Genomic DNA, 13,713 nt, shown 5'->3' on the forward strand with positions numbered 1-13,713 from the left:
AGCTTGTACCTCAAAGATCCCTGGTTTCTCCATTACAGAGAGTGACATGAGGTTTATACCTGACCCAGGTCACACAGAGCCTTCTCAAATGTCATGGTGCCTATGGTACAGGGTATTAAGAATTTTCCGGGATCCAATTTCTTCTGAGGTAATTTCAGTTGAACCAAGGCATTCAGTTCATTGATGAGCAATGGAGGTTCATCCTCCCAAGTCTCATTACCAAATAACTTGGCATTCAGCTTCATGATTGCTCCTAGATACTGAGCAACTTGCTCTTCAACAATATCTTCATCATCTTCAGAGGAGAAATACTCATCAGAGCTCATGAATGGAAACAGTAAGTTCAGTGGAATCTCTATGGTCTCTGTATGAGCCTCAGATTCCTTTGGTTCTTCAATAGGGAACTCCTTATTGGTCAGTGGACGTTCATCAAGGTCTTCCTTACTGGAAATCACTGCCTCTTCCTCCTCTATAGGTTCGGCCACTTTGGGTATATTGATGGCCTTGCACTCTCTCTTTGGATTCTCTTCTGTATTGCTTGGGAGAGTGCTAGGAGGGATTTCAGTAACTCTTTTACTCAGCTGACCCACTTGTGCCTCGAAATTTCTGATAGAGGACCTTATTTCAGTCATGGAACTGAGAGTGGTCTTAGATAGATCAGAGATTATGGTTGCTAAGTCAGAGAGGCTCTGCTTAGAATTCTCTGTCTGTTGCTCAGAAGATGATGGAAAAGGCTTGCTATTGCCAAACCTATTTCTCCCACCATTATTATTATTGAAGCCTTGATTAGGCTTCTGCTGATCCTTCCATGAGAAATTAGGATGATTCCTCCATGAAGGATTATAGGTGTTTTCATAGGATTCTCCCATGTAATTCACCTCTTCCATTGCAGGGTTCTCAGGGTCATAAGCTTCTCCTTCAGAGGAGGCTTCTTTAGTACTGCCGGATGTAGCTTACATTTCAGTCAGATTCTGAGAAATTATATTGACTTGCTGAGTCAATATTTTATTCTGAGCCAATATGGCATTCAAAGTATCAATCTCAAGAACTCCTTTCTTCTGAGTCATCCCATTATTCACAGAATTTCTTTTAGAAGTGTACATGAACTGGTTATTTGCAACCATCTCAATGAGTTCCTGGGCTTCTACAGGGGTTTTCTTCAGATGAAGAGATCCACCAGCAGAGTGGTCCAATGACATCTTGGACAATTCAGACAGACCATCATAGAATATACATAAGATGCTCCATTTTGAAAAGCATGTCAGAAGGACACCTTCTGATCAATTGCTTGTATCTTTCCCAAGCTTCATAGAGGGATTCACCTTCCTTCTGTATGAAGATTTGGACTTCCACTCTAAGTTTGCTCATCTTTTGAGGTGGAAAGAATTTGGCCAAGAAAGCATTGACCAACTTTTTCTAAGAGTTCAGGATTTCTTTAGGTTGTGAGTCCAACCATATCCTAGCTCTGTCTCTTACAGCAAAGGGGAAAAGCATAAGTCTGTAGACCTCGGGATTAACCACATTGGTCTTAACAGTGTCACAGATTTGCAAGAATTCAGCTAAGAGCTGATGAGGATCTTCCAATGGAAGTCCATGAAACTTGCAATTCTGCTGCATTAGAGAAACTAATTGAGGCTTAAGCTCAAAGTTGTTTGCTCCAATTGCAGGAATTGAGATGCTTCTTCCATAGAAGTCAGAAGTTGGTGTAGTAAAGTCACCAAGCATCTTCCTTGCATCTCCACCATTGTTATTGGGTTCGGCGGCCATGTCTACCTCTTTTTCGAAAATTTCTGTAAGGTTCTCTCCGGAGTGTTGTGCTTTAGCTTCTCTTAGCTTCCTCTTCAGAGTCCTTTCAGGATCAAGATCAGCTTCAATAAGAATGTCTTTATCCCTGTTTCTGCTCATATGAAAAAAAGAGAACAAAGAGAATAGTGGAATCCTCTATATCAGAGTATAAAAATTCCTTTATGTGAGTATAAGAGTAGAAGAATAGAAGAATGAGGTAGAGAGAAGAGATGAAGAATTCGAACAGAGAGGAGGGAGAGGGTTCGAATTATGAGTAGAAGAGAAGTGTTAGTAAATAATTAAATAAATAGAAAGAGATGATAGAGAGAGAATTCGAATTTTTTTAAAAAAAAGAGAGTAAAAATATTTTTATTTTTATTTAATTAATTAAGTTAGAATTTCAAATTTAAGAAAAGAAATAAAATAAAATTAGAATATAAAACAATTAGTTAATTAAAAAGAATTTTTGAAAAAGTGGTCAGTTGTTTTCGAAAATGAGATGTGAAAAAGTAGTTAGGTGGTTTTGAAAAAGATAAAAAATAGTAAACTTTTTTTTAAAATTAAAACAAACAAGTCAAGTGGTTAATTGAAAAAGATTTGAAAATAAATTTTGAAAAGATAAGAAGTTAGAAAAAAAAGATTTTTTGAAAAAGATATGATTGAAATTTATTTTGAAAAAGATTTGAAAAATAAATTTAAAAAGATTTGATTTTGAAAATTAAAGTTGATGACTTGACTAACAAGAAATTAAAAGATATGATTCTTGAATTTAAATATTGAACCTTTCTTAACAGGAAAGTAACAAACTTGAAATTTTTGAATCAAAACATTAAATGTTAGCAATAATTTCAAAAATTATGAAATAAAATTAAGAGAAAGATTTTGAAAATTAATTAAAAAAAAATTCGGAAAACATGAAAGAAAAATGAAAAAGATTTGATTTTTGAAAAAGATTTGAAAAGATAAAGTTTTTAACTTGAAATTTTGACTTGACTAACAAGAAACAATTAAAATTTAAAATTTTTTGACTAAGTCAACCCAAAATTTTGAAATTTATGAGTAAAATAAGGAAAAGATATATATATATATATATATATTTGACTTTTGAATTTTTTTATGAGGAGAGAGAAAAACAACAAAATGAAACAAAACATAAAAATTTAAGATCAAAACAAATAATGCATGCAAGAACACTTTGAATGTCAAGATGAACACCAAGAACACTTTGAAGATCATGATGAACATCAAGAACATATTTTTGAAAATTTTTAAGAAAAGAATAATATGCAAGACACCAAACTTAGAAATTTTTATACTAGGGACACTAACAATTCGAAAATGCACAAGAAAAACAAGAAAAGACACAAAACAAGAAAAATAAAAGATCAAACAAGGAAAATCATCAAGAACAACTTGAAGATCAAAGAAGAACACAATGCATGAATTTTCAAAAATTTTAAGAAAGTTAAATTAAAAAAATGCAATTGACACCAAACATAAAATTTGACACAAGACTCAAACAAGAAACACAATTTTTTTTGGTTTTTTTATGATTTTATTAAATTTTTTTGTATTATTTTATTTTTTTCGAAAATAAAAATAATAAAAACTTAAACATAAAATAAAATTACCCAATCTAAGCAACAAGATGAACCGTCAGTTGTCCAAACTCGAACAATACCCAGCAACGGCGCCAAAAACTTGGTGCACGAAATTGTGATCACACTTTTCACAACTCCGCACAACTAACCAGCAAGTGCACTGGGTTGTCCAAGTAATACCTTACGTGAGTAAGGGTCGATCCCACGGAGATTGTCGGCTTGAAGCAAGCTATGGTCATCTTGTAAATCTTAGTCAGCCGGATTCGATTGGTTATGAGTTTTGATAATTAAAAGATAAATAAAACATAAAATAAAATAAGATACTTATGTAATTCATTGGTGGGAATTTCAGATAAGCGTTTGGAGATGCTTTGTTGCTTCTAAACCTCTGCTTTTGATGAGCCAAGTATTCTTATGCCGGTTAGAAATTAGCAATGAATCCAATCGTGAGTATAGTCTAACCAACACGCAAATATCTCATCAAACAATTCTAAAATCTATGACTGAGAGTATTGATCCCGGGTCATTCTCCCTAGGAATTGCTTTAGAATGTACATCATTGATTAGGAAATCTTTTGTGATTTTGAGAGTTGATGCAAGAGTTCAAGCTAATAAAAGCAAACAACAATTAATTGAGGTAAAGGCCTTGGCTAAGGGTAAGTATTGGAAGTTCCATCATTATAGCTTCCTTCAATTATGATAAAAATTGATTGTTGCTTCACTTTGTTAACCTCCTAACAATGGAGAAAAGTCAAGTGAGAGTAACTAACTTGAGTCACAAGTACTAGTCTCACCCTAGGGAAGTCTAGCTTTAGTGCACTCCAAGTCAATTAGCAATTCTCAATTCCTAGTCAACAATTGATATCTACTACTCAAGTGTCTCCCATAACTCAACCCCTAAGCCAAGTTGAGAGAAATCTATTCCATAGCTAGGGTTGTCATTATCACAAACAATTGGTATGCAATCATGGAATGCATGATGTAATTGAGAGAAGAAAATTAATTAAAGCTATCTAATCCAAACAATCATCAACAATCAAGCAATTGAATGAAATTGCACAATTCATTAATCCAAAATCAAGGTAACAAAGTCCAACAAATCTAGATCTAAGAGATTGAATCAAAAGAGCATCAATTAAGAGTAGAAGAAGAGTGGATCTACAACTTGTATAAAAACAAAAGTGAATTAGCAATGGATCTCACCAAGAAATCCAAGGATAATTGTAATGGAGGAAGTGAAATCCTAGAGAGAAGTTGGAGTTTCTCTCTCTAGAAACAAAATGTAACTAACTCCCTAAAATATCTAGAATTCTCATTAATTGTCCTAACACACCTAACCCTTGGTCTTCTTAAGCTTTTCCCTCCAAAATTCTGCTCCAAAACAGGGCCTAGGACTCCTTGAAATCGCTGGTCATGTATTTTGATTAAAAAATCACGTGCGTTCATTGACGCGTACGTGCACGGCACGCATACGCGCACCTGGGGCTCTCTGTGATCTGCGCGTAGGCGTACGGTGCGCGCGAGCGTCATAGGAAATATGGCCCAGCCATATAAGCACGCTGGCTCCTCGCTCGGCTCCACTGCGCTGGCTCCTCGCTCGGCTCCACTGCGCTGGCTCTGAGTGTACGCATCCACGCGTACGCGCAAGATGCGCGTGCGCGCACATGTCCAAACTTCAATTCTTTAATTTACTCTATGCTCTTTCCATTCATGCATGCTTCCTTCATTCCTCTTAGCCATTTTTTCCCTGTAACTTCTGAAAGTACTTAACAAACGGATCAAGGCATCGAATGGTAATAGAGGGGATTACAATATATCAATTTTGATGCAAAAGAAGCATATTTTCATCTATGAGCCAAAATGGGGAAAGGGACACAAAATCACGCAGTTTTACATAAATAAGTGTGGAAGATCATTGACAAAACCCTTAAATCTATGCATGATAAACCCTAAAAATGGGGTTTATCAACTTTCCTATTGTCTTCTTCCTAATCATGCATGCTCTCTTCCATGGCAAGCTGTATGATCCTCTCGGATGAAAAATACCAGGTACGGTTTCTGCATGGCTAATCAACTGTTGGATTTCTCGTCTCGGATGAAAAATACCAGGTACAGCTACTGCACGGCTAATCATCTATCGGTTCTCACTAGCGTCGGAATAGGATCTCTCTATCCTTTTGCACACTGTCACTGCGCCCAACATTCATGAGTTTGAAGCTCGTCACAGTCATCCCTTCCCAGATCCTACTCGGAATACCACGGACAAGGTTTAGACTTTTCGGATCTCAAAAATGCTGCCAATTGGTTCTAGCCTATACCACGAAGGTTCTAATCTCCCGGACTCGGTCTGTAGATTAGAGACCCAAGAGAATATACTCCGGCTGTCGTCCAATGACTACGTTGAACATCATGTAGACCGCCTGTGGTTGTTAGGCACCCGGATCTTCACTAAGCGAGTAACAAAGATAGTGGGTGATTGTCACGGGTCACCCTTTCATTCTGACTTAACTGAATTAAGTACGAGAGTATATCTTGGAGAAGAAGTAAGCGTGAATCGAAAGAGAAACAATAGTACTTGCATTAATTCATGAAGAACAGCAGAGCTCCGCACCTTAATATATGAGGTGTAGAAACTCTACCGTTGAAAATACATAAGAGAAAGAGGTTTAGGCATGGCCGAATGGCCAGCCTCCAAATGTGAAAAATGGCATAAGCTAGATGCGAATACAATAGTAAAAAGTGCTATTTATACTAAAACTAGTTACTAAGGATTACAGAAAATAAGTAACTAAGTGCACATAGTGCAGAAAAACTGAAAAACAGAAAAATAAGAATAAGGACATTAAAGAATGGGTCCACCTTAGTGATTGTGGCTAGTTCTTCCTCTTGAAGATCCTATGGAGTGCTTTAGCTCCTCAATATCTCTTCCTTGCCTTTGTTGCTCCTCCCTCATGGCTCTTTGGTCCTCTCTGATTTCATGGAGGATAATGGAGTGCTCTTGGTGCTCCATCCTTAGTTGCTCCGTGTTGGAACTCAAATCTCCTAAAGAGGTGTTGAGTTGCTCCCAATATTTGTGTGGAGAGAAATGCATCCCTTGAGGCATCTCAGGGATTTCTTGATGAGGGACTTCCTCATGCTCTTATTGAGGTCCATGAGTGGGCTCTCTTGTTTGCTCCATCCTCTTTCTAGTGATGGGCTTTTGAGATGAATCTCTCCATCTCGTATGACTCGGAGTTGGAAGCAACTGCCTTCTCTTTCCTCCTATGATGTGTGAAAATGAAGGAGTGATGAAGGGCTTATATAGGAGTGGAGTGAAGAGGGAATTCTTGTAATAGGGGTTGGATTTTGGAGGGAAATGTTTTAAATTTGAAGGGTGAGGTAGGTTGGGTTTTATGATGGGTTTTTGGGGAAGAGTAGATGGATGTGAGTGGTGAAGAGATTATGGGGAAGAGTGTTATGAAAAGGTGTGAAGAGGAGAGAGAGTTTGTTGGGGTAGGTGGGGATCCTGTGGGATCCACAGATCCTGAGGTGTCAAGGAATTCTGGTCCCTGCACCTTCCTGGCGTTTAAACGCCCTCTGTGTGCCATTTCTGGCGTTTAACGCCATCTCTGCTACCTTTTCTGGCGTTAAACGCCAGGCTAATGCCCTTTTCTTGCATTTAATGCCAACCAGACACCCTTTTCTGTCGTTAAACACCAGTCTGTCTGCCAATTCTGGCGTTTAACGCCCAGAATGTTGCCAGAGTGGGCGTTAAACCCCATTCTGCTATCCTTACTGGCGTTTAAATGCCAGTAAGCCTGTCCTCCAGGGTGTGCTATTTTTTATGCTATTTTTGATTCCGCTTTAATTCTGCAGCTGTTTTTATGACTTCACATGATCATCAACCTAAAGAAAACATAACATGACAATGGAAAACAAATGTCTATAAAAAGATAACCCACTAGCTTGATTATACATCTCTTAGACAGCTAATCCACGACTTTGTTGGGGACTTCTCGATATACCAGTTCAGTCGAGATATAGGGAGATTAGAGTCTTTGTGGTAGAGGCTAGAACCAAAGGCGCATCATTCTCTGATCCGGAAGATTTGACCTTGTCTGTGGCGTTTTGAGTAGGATCACTAAGGAGAATAGACTGTAGGAGCTTCACCCTCAATTAGACTGGATCTGCACTAACCCTGGGGTTCAGATCTGGAGGAGCATTGGCGACCTCTCAAGAAAGGCGTTGATCACATACAACCTGCCATAGAAGAAGTCTTTCACAGTTGGAGTAGACAGTAAGACCGAATTGATTCAGAAGAGCAAAGCATTTCCAAAGCCTTAACCATCTTCTTATCATTGCTTTCACCATCAATTGAGTAACGTTTTCTTTATTTTCCTTTTATGCGCTTTAAAAAAACAAACAACTTCTCTATCCGCCTGACTAAGATCTACAAGATAACCATAGCTTGCTTCAAATCACAATCCTCGTAGGATCGACCCTGACTCACTCAGGTATTACTTGAACGACCCAGTGCACTTGCTGGTTCAGTTGTGCGAAGTGTAATTCCGCGCACCAAGTTTTTGGCGCCGTCGCCGGGGATTGTTCGAGCTTGGACAACTAACGGATTATCTTATTTCTTAGATTAGGTATTGTTTTTAATTTTTAAGTCTTTTACTCTTCTTTTTCGAAAATTAAATTTAAATAAAAACAAACTTTTTTCAAAAACCTTTTCTTTTCTTTATCAATCTTCATCTTTTGTTTGAGTCTTTGTTCTTGCTCTTGTTTGAGTCTTTTTCGAATTTCTTGAATCTTTTTCTAAAAATTTTCAAAAATAGTGTCTTGTGTCAATATTTAAGCTTGATGTCTTCTTGTGTCTTTTCTTTTAAAATTTTCGAAATTTGTGTCTTTGGTTTTCAAAACTTTTAAGTTTGGTGTCTTTTGCATGTTCTTATTTTCTTTGAATTCTTTGAGTTTTGTTCTTGGTGTTCTTATTAATCTTCAAAGTGTTCTTATTTTTCTTCTTGTTTTGATCTTAAAATTTTTAGTTTTGGTGTCTCTTTGTGTTTTTCTTTACAATTTTCGAATTCTAGGTGTCTTAGATCTAAAAATTTTAAGTTTGGTATCTTTTTGTTGTTTTTTTCTTTTTTCATTAAATTCAAAAAATAAAAAATTATATCTTTTCTATATTTTTATCTTAATTTTTGAGAATATCACAAAAAGATTTCAAATTTTAATTTCAAAATCATTATCTTATCTTATCTTAGTTTTAAATTTCAAATTCAAATCATTTCAAAATCAAATCTTTTCAAAAATCATTTCTTTTTCAAATTACTATCTTATCTTTTTATTTTTCTTTAAAATTCAAAAACCTTATCTTATCTTATTTCAAAATTTAAAATCAAATCTTTTTCAACAATCAAATTTCAAATCTTATCTCTTTCAAATCTTTTTCAAATTTTTATCTTACCTTTTCTAATTTTAAATTTTAAAATCAAATCTCTTTCAAGTCTTTTCAATTTCTATCTTATCTTTTCTAAATTCAAAGTTTTAAATTCAAATCTTTTCTAATCTTCTATCTTATCTTGTTTTCAAATCTTTCTTAATTAGTTACTTGTTTTCTCTCTCTTCTTTTTTAAAACTTCCTAACTAATTCCTCTCTCCTCTTTTAATTTCAAATTTAATTAATAAATAAAACAAAAACAAAAATATTTTAGTTCTCATCTCTCTTTTATTATTAATTAGCTGCATGTTTTATCTTATTCTCTTCCTATTTTCTTTTCTCTTCCTTCTTTTTCAAAATCTCCTAACTACTTTCTCTCTCTTCTTTTTCGAAAAATTCTTCTATTTTCCCCTCTCTATTTTCAAAAATATCTCACCCTCTTTCTCTATTAATTTTTGGAAATTACCTTTATCAAAGGATATATTCTTTTCTTCTCTTCTTGAGCTATCTCCTTCTGACAAAGGACATCTATACTCTGACATAGAGAATCTTTTTCTTCTTCTCTTCTTGCATTCTTTCTTCTTGTTTATGATCAGAAATAGAGACAAAGAGCCTCTCTTTAATCCTGATCCTGAACCTCACTAGAATATTTGAAGTATGAGCATGGACAGTAATAATTGACATTTGTTGTTCTGATATGTTACTCAGAAGGATTTCAGAGTTTGGAATCTAAAACAAGAATGCAAAAGAGGGCTCAATAAATTTTGCAAAGAAGTGGCTATTAATTAGCTTAAATGACATGTTATACCTTAAATGACTCAAATTTGGTGTTGTGAGTGGTTTAATCTAATGTGGTGGCTATAAGATTTGTGGTGTTAGGCATGGATAGTGAAATTGGAGAAGAAGTAATCTGAAATGAAAAGTAAAATAAAGGTGAATACAATTAATAAGATTGACACAGAAAGAAACATGATGTCGTAAAAAAGGAAAAAATCAATTGATTTAGGAAGGAAAAGAGAAATTTAAACATGAGTAACATTATCAATAGTCAAGTTTTTCAAGAAAAATGTTATCTTAAAAGGATATGAGAACTGATGAACTCACATGAGAAACAAAAGGACCACTAAGTCAAAAGGCATTGATATCATTATCCTCTTCAGAAGAATCATTTACTGTTTTATTACTAGAAGAGTTGTTTTCATCTTCTTCATCATTATCCTAAAGTCTTACTGATTATTCATTCTTGCCATTGAAATCTGATGTACTTGATGTGTTCTCATTATCTTCATCATTTGAAGATGATGACACAACAATCGATTCAAAATTTCTTTTAGTGTAACAGTTTGGTTGGCTAGGATTAAGCTTTTTTTCTGTGACCCTAGAAGAAGTCCTCCTTGGATGAGATTTGATAGTTGATGATTTGGTTGTTTTCTCTAAAAAAAGAAGAGAAAGAGAGTGCATATTACGTAAGCAATAATAATAATAATAATAATAATAATAATAAAAGAGAAATATTATAATTTGTTTGATCCAAATGATTTAGATGTAAGTACGCTTTTGGCTGGTTGACACTCTTCTCACTTGTTGCATCACGAGAGTATTGACCATCCTTTGACAACATGTATTAAAAAAGATTTTGATAGAAGAATGATAGGTTTTCCACCAAGAGAAAAATGATTGTGTAGTTAGCAGACAAGTCTCAAAGAAGAACAGGTGAAATCTACTTCTCCGAAAAGCATTGTCCCTTTGAATGTCCAATAGGTCTTCTAGTGAAACAGCTTTAGCACACAAAAGTTGAGTTTCTTGAGAACGGTAAGGAGATAGAATGGCTTGTGCTAGTCCAAATTGTCTGGATATTACATTTGGCACGTATATTGTTATTCTTAGATCCTCTCCACCTGAGAGTCCAACAAAAAGCATTTAAAGAGTAAAAAAATTGTTACCAAATGACAATGTTCACCTCTTGTATAAAATTCTAGCTTAAGTGAGAGGTTTTATTAACCACTCTGGACCGGTTTGATAGTTAGAAAAAGGGGTCAAGATGAAAGTTTTATTTTTCTCTGACAAGTAGTAGAAAGCGCGGAAAAAATGCTTCATCTTCTCATGCAAAGCTTTTAACTTATTAGGAAAAACTAAGTTGAGTAAACGATGACCCACAACCACAGAGTCTGTAGAGTTCCTTTGATTTGGACATTTTTGTAGCTCAAATTTAAAAATGGCAGAAAGCCATAATTAGAAAAACTAAACGGGCCCATCAATATTAGTAATTCTCTTCTTAGTCTTCATGAGGTTTGTAATCTAATCTAGAGTAAGATATAATTGAGCCAGAAATAGTTTGGCTATACACAACTTCCTACCCTCGACAAACATAGTGACCAACGGAAGATAAACAACTTCAATTTGAATGCTCCGGGTATAGAAAACAACACCATTCAACCAATAAAGAAGGAATGCTATGTGCTTACTATCAGAAATAAACTTTTCATCTTGGCCTTGTTACGAATAAAATTTTACTAGGTGGTTGACAGAAGAAAATTGTCGGTTTGGAATTTTCGCAAAATAATTTCGTTGAAGTATAGATCCAAACCGGCAAACAACCGTCAGTCAAAATGTAATTTGTTTATAACTTAAGTCAAACCAGTAAAAATTGAGAGTATTTAAACCTCGGGTCGTCTCTCAAAGGAATTGCAGGGAAGTATGCATATTATTGGTTATGGGAGATTTTTTGGGGTTTTTTTATATGATGAACAAGAAATTAAAACTAACAAGTAAGATAATATATGATGAGCGGATAATTTATACGCTTTTTGACATTGTTTTTAGTATGTTTTTAGTAGGATCTAGTTACTTTTAGGGATGTTTTTAATAGATTTTGTGTTAAATTCACATTTCTGGACTTTACTATGAGTTTGTGTGTTTTTCTGTGATTTCAGGTATTTTCTGGCTGAAATTGAGGGACTTGAGCAAAAATCAGATTCAGAGGTTGAAAAAGGACTGCTGATGCTGTTGGATTCTGACCTCCCTGCACTCAAAGTGGATTTTCTGGAGCTACAGAACTCGAAATGGCGCGCTTTCAATTGCGTTGGAAAGTAAACATCCAGGGCTTTCCAGCAATATATAATAGTCCATACTTTGGCCAAGAATAGACGACGTAAACTGGCGTTCAACACCAGCTCTCTGCCCAAATCTGGCGTCCAGCGCCAGAAAAGGATCCAAAACCAGAGTTGAACGCCAGAAATGGATCAAAACCTGGCGTTCAACTCCACAAATGGCCTCTGCACGTGGAAAGTTAAGGCTCGGCCCAAGCACACACCAAGTGGGTCCCAGAAGTGGATTTATGCATCAATTACTTACTCATGTAAACCCTAGTAGCTAGTTTATTATAAATAGGACCTCTTACTATTGTATTTGACATCTTTGGATTACCTTATGATCCTTTGATCACGTTTTAGGGGGCTGGCCATCTCGGCCATGCCTGGACCTTCACTTATGTATTTTCAACGGTAGAGTTTCTACACTCCATAGATTAAGGTGTGGAGCTCTGCTGTTCCTCAAAGATTAATGCAAAGTACTACTGTTTTCTATTCAATTCTTCTTATTTCGCTTCTAAGATATCCATTCGCACCCAAGAACGTGATGAAGATGATGATTATGTGTGATGCTCATCATCCTTCTCCCTTATGAACGCGTGCCTGACAAACACTTCTGTTCTACATGAATTAAGCTAGAATGAGTATCTCTTAGATCTCTTAACCAGAATCTTCGTGGCATAAGCTAGAATGATGGCGGCATTCAAGAGAATCCGGAAATTCTAAACCTTGTCTGTGGTATTCCGAGTAGGATTCAATGATTGAATGACTGTGACGAGCTTCAAACTCGCGAGTGCTGGGCGTTAGTGACAGACGCAAAAGGAGGGTGAATCCTATTCCAGCATGATCGGGAACCGACAGATGAATAGCCGTGCCGTGACAGGGTGCGTGAGCATATTATTCACTGAGAGGAGGGGATGTAGCCACTGACAACGGTGATGCCCTTGCATAAAGCCAGCCATGGAAAGGAATGAGACTGATTGGATGAAGATAGCAGGAAAGCAGAGGTTCAGAGGAACGAAAAGCATCTCCATTCGCTTATCTGAAATTTCTACCAATGATTTACATAAGTATCTCTATCCCTATTCTATTAATTATTATTCGAAAACACCATTATCAATTTATATTAGCCTGACTGAGATTTGCAAGGTGACCATAGCTTGCTTCATACCAACAATCTCCGTGGGATTCGACCCTTACTCACGTAAGGTATTACTTGGACGACCCAGTGCACTTGCTAGTTAGTTGTATCGAGGTTGTGATAAATTATGAATGTGTAATCACAATTTCGTGCACCAAGTTTTTGGCGCCGTTGCCGGGGATTGTTCGAGTTTGGACAACTGACGGTTCATCTTGTTGCTCAGATTAGGTAATTTTCTTTTTGTCTTGTTTTCAAAAAATTTTTCAAAAATATTTCAAAAATTCTTCCTTTGTTTTCGAAAAAAAAAAAAAATTTTAAAAATAAAAATGTTTTCAAAAATATATTTTCCTTTCAGAATTTTTAAGAATGAATTCTAGTGTTTCATGGAGCATGTTGAAGCCTGGCTGGCTGTAAAGCCATGTCTCAATTCTTATACTCAAGAGAAGAGCTTCTTTATCTTTCTTAGCCAATTGGCTGTTGAATGTAAGGAATGTCAGGCTTGTCATGTCTGAATTACACTCATATTTTGATTAAAGCTTGGCTGGCTATTAAGCCATGCCTGACCCTTTGATTGGAGCTTTAAGACTAACATGGCAAGATTCCTGGAATTCATATTAAAAATTTTGGAATCCTTATTTTCTTTTTCAAAAGAATTTTTCGAAAAATATAAAATAA

General features: G+C 35.8%; 1 non-coding gene across 1 annotated transcript; it reads left to right on the forward strand.

Moving 5' to 3' along the window:
* Nucleotides 1-1,254: 1,254 nt before the first annotated feature.
* On the forward strand, nt 1,255-1,362 carry LOC148574532 (small nucleolar RNA R71). The gene has a single exon (XR_015905559.1). It is a non-coding gene; the product is annotated as a small nucleolar RNA R71 (small nucleolar RNA).
* Nucleotides 1,363-13,713: the final 12,351 nt, after the last annotated feature.

This window comes from Arachis ipaensis, chromosome B2 (assembly GCF_059453495.1).
Source record: "Arachis ipaensis isolate K30076 ecotype BB chromosome B2, ASM5945349v1, whole genome shotgun sequence".
NCBI classification, from domain to species: Eukaryota; Viridiplantae; Streptophyta; class Magnoliopsida; order Fabales; family Fabaceae; genus Arachis; species Arachis ipaensis.